Here is an 8,663-nt window from a genome sequence, read left to right as displayed (position 1 = left end):
TTAAATAAAATAGCATTTAAAAAAATAGTGCTTTCCCATTGAGGATCCAGTCCTCACCCTAGCTTCCCTATCTTTCTTTTGCATTCTGTTTTTTTGTTTTTTTGCCCTTGATTTCATCTGCTTTTTTTATTTGCTGTAACTTAATACCCACAGGTAAAAAAGGGTAGAGTTCATTTGAAGAAATTGAGGCTTCAAGGTGTTTGCACCACACTGTGGTCCAGTCACCAGGAAGGCCACCGCCAGAACCCAGGTAGCCCTGTGCCACCAGCTTCGCCCATCTAAAGCCCAGACACCCAAACGGCCAGCAGCATTGTCCGCCGTGTGGCGCTACAGTCAGACACGTGTTCTTTCTAAACCTCAGTCTCCTCCTGTGTGAAATGGGCACGATACCCCTCTGGCTTGCATGACAGGAGTGGCTGAGACCTTGCATGAGAAGCCCCTGTGTGTACAGGCTGCTGCTGGACGGGCTCTGGGGATATAAGTCGTCTCTGCTTCTGGAGCCCATCAGTCAGGCTGCGATGGTTCAGGAAGCCGCCCTTGGGAAGGGGACCTCACCCTTTGGGTCCAGGCAGCCCTCTCGCTTCCCTGTCCTTCACTGTCTCCTGGAGCTCGCTCAAGCTCACGTCCATTGAGTCAGTGATGCCATCCAAGCACCTCATCCTCTGGTGCCCCTTTCTCCTCCTGACCTCAGTCTTTCCCAGCATCAGGGTCTTTTCCAGTGAGTCAGTTCTTGGCATCAGGTAGCCAGAGCATTGGAGCTTCAGCTTCAGCATCAGTCCTTCCAATGACTATTCAGGATTGATTTTCTTTAGGATGGACTTCTTTGATCTCCTTGCAATCCAAGGGACTCTCAAGAGTCTTCTCCAACACCACAGTTCAAAAGCATCAATTCTTCCATGCTCAGCTTTCTTTATGGTCCAACTCTCACATCCATACATGACTACAGGAAAAACCATAGCTTTGACTATATGGACCTTTGTTGGCAAAGTGATGTCTCTGCTTTTTAATATTTTTTAATAATAATTTTTAATAATGTTCTATAACCTTTATGATAACGTCATAAAGGAAGTGCTAAGAATATCCCCATTTTATACATGGAAAACCTGAGGTTTGGAGAATTTAGGAATTTGTCCTAAGCTATAGGGCTCTCAGGTTGAAGCTTATGAAGTGGCTTTGGCCGGGGAAGGTGGTTAGAAAAGGCAGTGATAGCCATTCCCTGTGTTCAATCTGACCACCTGTGGCAGGGCGTTGCTAGAGATGGTCCTTGGCTCATGCGTGTGGACTGATATAAAGGCCTCCGCAGTGAGGCGAGCTTTTACCCAGGCTCCATCCATGAAAAAATAGGACCTTTACCAAAGTTAAAAAAAATTTCTTTGGACAATCTTTTACCCAAATAGGATGGTCCTTTGTGCTAAAATGCGAGGCATGAAATGGCGAAGTTCCTGATGTCATTGTTGACACAGGACACTAAGTCTTACAGGTTCTTTGATGTAACATGCTAGTTCATTTTTGAAGGCTCTCATTTTTTCAAGGCAGTGTAACGAGTGAAGACATGAGAGGCGTGTGACAGGTGGGCTCAGCAAGGCCTCCCAGGCTTAAATGAGCCACAGAGTCAGGGGTTTTCTAGCCCTCCTGTGTTCATCACTGGATACTCTAAACACACATCTCATCCATGAAGGAGTGTTCCCCATGGCTGGTACCGAATCCCCAGGCTTGAAGGAGTGTTTGCGTGTGAGTACTGAGTCGTGACTGACTCTTTGCAACTTCTTGGACTGTAGCCTGCCCGCCTTCTCTGTCCATAAGGTTTTCCAGGCAACAATACTGGAGTGGTTTTCCATTTTCTTCTCCAGGGAATATTCCCGACCCAGGGATGGAACCCACGTCTCCTGCATTGGCAGACAGATTCTTTACCACTGTATCATCTGGGAAGTCCACGCTTGAATAAGAGCCATTGTGAAAATGAAATGGTTCAGCATCCCAAATGTATACCTGTTCTTTCTCAGCAATTAAAATCTGTAAGAGGAATGGAGGTAGAATAAGCAATGTTGTGTTCCCAGGGAAGTCTCGGATCTCGCGAGAGTCCGTTTGGGCCACAGTGTTTATCCAGCGTCCACGGTGGGTGGCTCTGTGGGGGAAGCATGAGGTGGGCCTTGCAGAAGGAGCCTCCGTGCTCTGGGTGCCTCAGTTTCCCCACTTGCAATGTGAAGTCAGTTCTACTTCCAAGGGCTTTCATTTGAATGACAACTTTGCACTCTCCCTCTGAAATGTGGGTGCCAGTTAAATTATTAATAAATCCGATTATTCAGTAACAAAATCCAGCTCCCTGTCTCCTGTATTTACAAGTAGACCGTTTGTTTAACAGAGCCTTCTGTCATGCTTCCAGGCCCTGTTAAGTACTTTACAGGAAACCTCTTCCACAGATACTACTAATTATCCCCATTTTACAGATGAAGAAACCAAGACCCAGGAAGGACACGTAACTGGCTCAGGGCCACTGGCTCCGGAGCCGGGCTGAGTGCAGCAAGTCTGGTGCCTGCTGCCAGGGAGGCGCGTGGTGACCCCACGGCACGTCCTGGCCTCAGCCACGGGCAGGTGGCTGTTTGCACCCAGGCACCTGTGTTGGATGGGTTCTCTTTTGTGTCCCTGAATGCAATTGCTTTTGAGGAAAGTAATGCTTCTGCTGCAGTTAAATAGTTTTTCATCCTAATTGTGATGGAGTTCGAAAGCAGGAAGATGGCTTGTCCCAGGAGACATCGCTGTCTCTGTTTTGGAGCAGCTCTGGCTTAGCCCTGCCCCTTTGCTGCACCCTACCCCTGCCCGGAGCGTGCAGATGAGGGTCCAAGAGAAGGGGAGGGACGGGGGTCCGCTTCCCCTCACGTCAGCATTCTCCTCTCCGCTCTTCCTTTTGCTGTCCAGAGCCCAGTCATCCAAGCCGTAAGGCACAAACAGCAGGCTTCACCAGACTCCGGCAGAGTTGGGCATCGCCCTCCCCCCATCACCACCATCTAAAAAACAAGCCGCCATTCATTTTCCAGCTGCATCTTCAAGTGCTTAGTACTCTGTATAGGAATGTCATATATTTTAAAAGAGATATGCAAGGGCTTTTTGTAATAAATTTCTTCTTCCTCCCTGGTGTGTGTGCATGTGTGTGTGTGTATGTGTTTCGAGTGTGTCCTTTGGAACAAGGCTGTCTAAGGGTCTGCATTGGCACATTTCCTTGATGACTATTTTGTCAGCCTGTTTTTTCTTTAACATTCCACGAATACGCATCTGCTTCCAAATAGCATTTAATGAAGAGGTGTTTGAAATAAATCTCTGGAAACAAAAGCTACTTTATTCATCATCTGTGTGGCGAGCAGCCAGGGAGGCTCCTGTGTACCGTGTGTAATTAGAAGTGGAGGACTGTGTGTGCGCGTGTGCCTGAGCACAGGTAGATATCGATGGTGTTAATAAAAACCTGGTTTCAGCTCCTTCTCCTCTGATCAGAATAAGAATTAGGTTACATGGAAACTAAATGACAAAAGGCAGCTGCAGAAAGAAAAATGCATTATTTTTTATTATTGTAATAGCCCTCTTCCAATATTCTTTCTCCTTCCAAATCACAGTGCTCGAGATCTTTAACGATAACTATGTATAAAAAGAAAGAGTTTTGTGGGGAAAATATTTCTTTTGTAGAATAAAAATGAAAATCACCTGTATTATTTTTTTTTTAAAGGCTGTTGGTCCTTTTAGGATTGGCTCCTTGATGTCATAAAGCCCTTTTAATCATAATAAGACTCAGCCTCACTGTCACCACCGTGATTGAGGAATGGGGTTAATCAAAACGTATGGCTCACTGGGAGCCATATGACCTAGCGAGAAGACTAACCTTCAAATGACTGATAAATAAGAAAGCAGGATGCGTTTAAAAGAACTGTAAAAACTCAAGTTAAAAACTGTACCAGGCATGCTTAGGGTCCAATCAGGACCTTAGCATCAGGCAGCACTTGATATGTTTCTGGAGAAAGAGTGGGTTCGTGTTCTGACACCTGCGTAGTAGTTCTTTGATGTCTAACCCTTGGTCTTCATTTTCTTCCTCTGTAAAATGTGGATGCAGTGGTTTCTATCTCACGAAAGTCAAAGTGAGGAGTGTATAGAACAGGAAGTGTCAGAATACCCTTGCGTGTACGAGCATTTCGCTTGTCTTCCTGCTGTGAGTGGAGGTTGATAGCATTGCAGGTAAATAGAGGCAGAAAAACAAGATATATTTTCATTGAGATTTCAGGTGAGTGAGGAAAAGGTGAGACCATAAGCCCGGTAGATTTCTGTAAATGAAATATTTTCCGAAAGTATCAGATTCGCACACGTTACTTGGTTTAAAAAAATCTATATTGTTCAGCCCTTAATTTTCAGTTTCTGTTCCTGTGGCTCCAGAACCTATCCTTCCTGCATCACCATGATCCATGGTGTGTTTCTGGCAAAAGATTTGATAACTAAATTCTGGGACGTGGCTTCAGTTACTGGGAGAGTCACAAAGCCTGTTAATGCTTTAAAGGTTCTGAGAGTCTTACTATAAGAAACCTGAAGCCAGCATGTCCCCAGCTTATTGGCCCATGGACCCTTTCATTTTCATGTATTTTTTTTGTTTGAGAGTTGGAGTATAGACATCTATTCATTGTGTGTAAAGGTCACGATGGCTATGATCACGGTATTTTTCCTACAGGAGTGAATAAACTGGTGTTTTTCAGTTTCACTGAGATGTAATCGACAATACTGGTTTAAGATGTACAGCATAATGATTTGACTTGTTAATATATATATACACACATACATACATATATATATATATATATATACACATACATACATATATATATATATATATATAGTGAACTGGTTGCCACAGTAAGTTTAGTTAACGTCTATCATACAGATACAAAAAAGAAAAGGAAAACTATTTTTCCTCATGATGAACACTTTCAGGATCTACTCTCTTAGTAAATTAAATTGGCTTCTTAATACATTAATTTGGCATTATTTCTGATAAGCACGAAGCATTGAGTTGAGTGAAGGTCTACAATCTGAAGCTGGTGAGGACCTGGGCTCTGAGTAACCCCTTCAGACCCCTGCCCCCCACAAACATTTCCATGAAACCTTAAGAGAGATCTGAATCGTCCACGAGGTCCAGCCTCCCTGCCACCCCAAGCTCACGAGCTCTGAACGAAGTGGGCTGCCCATGTACAGGTCTTGGTTATTGTGACCTTGAGTTCATCCCTTAAGTCTCCAAGCCTCAGGATTCTCATTTCTAAAGGGGGACAATAGTATTTATCCCATAAGGTTGTTAAGTGACATAATGTATGTTTTTAACACGTTCTATTAAATGAGGCATGATCGTATGGGAACTATGAGGTAACACATTGACGTACACGTGGACCTCTGGCTCTGGAGGTGGGGGCAGAGGGTGGGGGGCAAAGGGCTGACGGGCCTTTTATTCCTCGGGAAGATGACCGCTGTCTCTGGAAGCACCCTGTGTTTGAAGGTGGCCGAGCTATGCAGGAGCCATAGTGTGTGACCCGTGTCCTTGTGTTTGAGACTAGAGCGTGGTTACCGACGCTCTGTGGCGTCCCCATGAGTTCTGAGAGGAGACTCTTGCCGGGCGTTGCCCCCAGGGGCATAGATTCCGTCGGTGAGGGGCTCCAGTCCCAGCCAGCTGCAGTGAGAACCCCCAGGCCAGGGCACGTGCCCGGCCAGTAACAGGGTCACAGCCTCGGCCGTCCTCTGCCGGGGATGTGGAGGACACACGGGTGGCCAGTGTGTAGTCCGCTCCGTGCCCGCCTCTGAGACGCCTGCCCAGCAGGTCATCTGCTGATCGAACATCCCCATCACTTTGCTCCTTCGCCTCCAACACTAAGTAGGTAGGAACCGTACCTCTAGATTTTCTCTCAGTCAGTGGAAGAATAGCTTTTGAAAATGGGGGACCAGGAGTTAAAGGACCTCTCCCCCCCGAAGTCACCCAAACTAGTAGGTGACAGAGCCAGGCTGTCCCAGCGGAGCGATGGCCCCCTAGGCTTCGTGTGAAGACGCAAGAGGTGACTGCCTGGGGTGCAGCGGACCCCAGCTCAGTGGTAACCATTATTAGGTTGTTCATCTGATGAATTTTGTTAAAGATTACAAAATAAAAAGGGATAATTAATCATATGTTACCTTCTATAGTATTCTGTAGTTTATAAGGACTTTTAATATATATCATCTCATTTGATCTTCATAATAATTCGATGGGGTGAGACTATGCCTGCTGTCAGACAGAAGCGTCTGCGGAGGCTGAGGTGCGTGGTGCCACAGCTCACGTGGGAGTCGGGCTGCTCAGAGCAGCCCAGTGGGCCTCAGGAGGGCCCCGCTTGGCGAGCTGTGACTTCCTGGGTGGGTTAGAGGCTGGGGAGCCAGCCGTGTCCACACCCCACCTCTGCTGTCACTCGCTATGTGTTACCTGTGCCCTGTCCACACTGACTGGGCTACACCGCACACCCGACCCCATGGTGAGGACGGTCACGTGCGCGTGGGAAACCTCATGTCCTGTGCAGGTGACGAGCATGTGATGGTTTGGGGAGAAAAGAAGAAATCCCCAAAGTTGCCTTGGTGGCCGATCCAGTGTATGGAGTATTCTGTTCACTTTTCGGAAGCGAAATTCGTCGTTACTGAGCTCGGAATGTTACCTCTCTGTGCCTGAGTAGCCAGAGCAGGCGGCTGCTCAACACTGGCCGTCTTGTCCCCCGGCTCCAGCCCAGTGCACCGTCTGCCAGCTCCCACGTGAGTCGGGCACGGGGCGCCTCCATCAGAGCCCGCGTTCACCGTCCACGTTCCCGGAACTAAGGCATCCGTCACACCCGTCCCGTGCCCTGCGCTGTAAACGGGGCCCGGGGCACCTCCATCAGAACCCGCATTCACCGTCCACGTACCCAGAACTAAGGCGTCCATCACACCCGCCCCATGCACCGCGCTGGAAACGGGGCCCGGGGCGCCTCCATCAGAACCCGCATTCACCGTCCACGTACCCGGAACTAAGGCGTCTGTCACACCTGCCCTGTGCACCGCGCTGTAAACATTGTTTGACTCGCATGGATTTGGTGCCAAAGAAAATAACGCTTCACATTTCTCCCTAACGTGAAGAAGTTGAACTCATTGTTTTTGTTACTGAAATAGAATCTAATATTAACAGGTGGAGTTTTATTTTAAATAGAGAAGAAACCACTTCTTTTTAAAATGTGGATGCATAAACTATGGCCCTTGTTTTCCTCTCAACATAGTTTCTCTGGGTAAATGACTAAAAATTGAGACCATTTTCTTTCATTTTCTTTGTATCTAATATTTGGAAAGTAATTTCACCTAGGAAGTATAAGAACACCATAGATCCCCAGGAAGCCCCCCAGTTTTTTTGTATCTTGGGGTTTTCTTCCCACCCCATCCCACCCCCTGCTTCTCCCAGCCCCTCAACATCGCCCCCGCCCCGCCCAGAGCACCTGCCATGTTTTCTCTGAAACATTGAGGTCCTCACAGTTAGCCTTTTGTTCCATATCTGTTTCTGCCCCATGACCAAGAGTGGATATTAGGCTGTTTTCTGGAAAAATCAAATCGGTAAATGTTTTCAGAGGTCATTTGCCCAAATGCACCCCCTGGACGTTTCTACCGTCAGTAGGATGGAGAACAAAGTTTCTGACACAGGGTGGGGGTCTGCCCCGGGCTGACTCTTTGGCCTTTGGGAAGAAATACCAACGCCTACGTGTGCGGGGAGAGGACGGGAGAGGAGGGGCGGAAGGAGGTCCGGTCCAAGGGCGTCCGCTCTGCAAAAGGCCCCAAGTGCGATCTTTACTCCAGTTTTGGACCAGCCGCTGGGAGTCAGATGTCTCAAGTGGTGGAGGTTAGTTTCCGTTTTGCTCACTTTCCTCTGAACACTGGAGTAGTCCGGAGGCCAGCTCTGCATGAACCAGGTCAAGTCCAAGTCCCCGGCCCTCCCAGCATCCAGCCCTGTAAGAACGGGGACTTGCAGGACGGGGATGACGTGCGATGAAACCGGCGCTGGGAGCAGGCCAGCCAGGCTGTGCTTGGAGCTCACTCTGTTTTCAGGTTAAATGTGGGGCGAGGGTTAACACACCTCTTTCCCATTATGTCTTTTTCTTTTTTAATCTGTAGCCCCCACTCACTTACCTGAGGTGTATGAAAGGGAAATATCCATCCCCTGGTGAACATGGTTACCTGGAAACAGTCATCATCATTAAACTGTACGTGACCTCACTTAAAACACAGTGATGATGTAAGACCATGAAGATAAGACGAGAGATTTAGTGGAAGATTTAAATGACTGTGCAAACCTTCTCTGAGAGGGCCAGCTAGAATTCAGAAGTAGTGCTGGCCTTGGAAAGGCTCAATCTTTTAACCTGGAAACAGGGGATTTACGGGTCTTCCCTGGTGGCTCAGTGGTAAAGAATCCGCCTGTCAGTGAAGGATACACAGGTTCAATCCCTGATCCGGAAAGATCCCACGTGGCTCGGAGCAGCGAAGCCCGTGTGCCCTAAGCCCACGCTCCACAGCACGAGAAGCCCCGGCAACGAGAAGTCCACGCATCACGACAGAGCAGCCCCTGCTCCCCACAACCAGTGGGGAAAAAAGTGAATTTAAGAAATGATGTC

General features: G+C 47.8%; 1 protein-coding gene across 4 annotated transcripts in view; it reads left to right on the top strand.

Moving 5' to 3' along the window:
- The window catches only part of FARS2 (phenylalanyl-tRNA synthetase 2, mitochondrial), a 289,117-nt gene that overhangs the window by 171,183 nt on the left and 109,271 nt on the right, over window positions 1-8,663 (top strand). The gene's annotated exons all lie outside the window — the stretch shown is intronic.

The sequence above is a fragment of the Giraffa tippelskirchi genome, chromosome 8 (genome assembly GCF_054371585.1).
Source record: "Giraffa tippelskirchi isolate mGirTip1 chromosome 8, T2T-mGirTip1v1.2.pri, whole genome shotgun sequence".
NCBI classification, from domain to species: domain Eukaryota; kingdom Metazoa; phylum Chordata; class Mammalia; order Artiodactyla; family Giraffidae; genus Giraffa; species Giraffa tippelskirchi.
The sequence above is the reverse complement of the archived record's forward strand: the minus strand, read 5'-3'. Positions and strand labels throughout refer to the sequence as shown.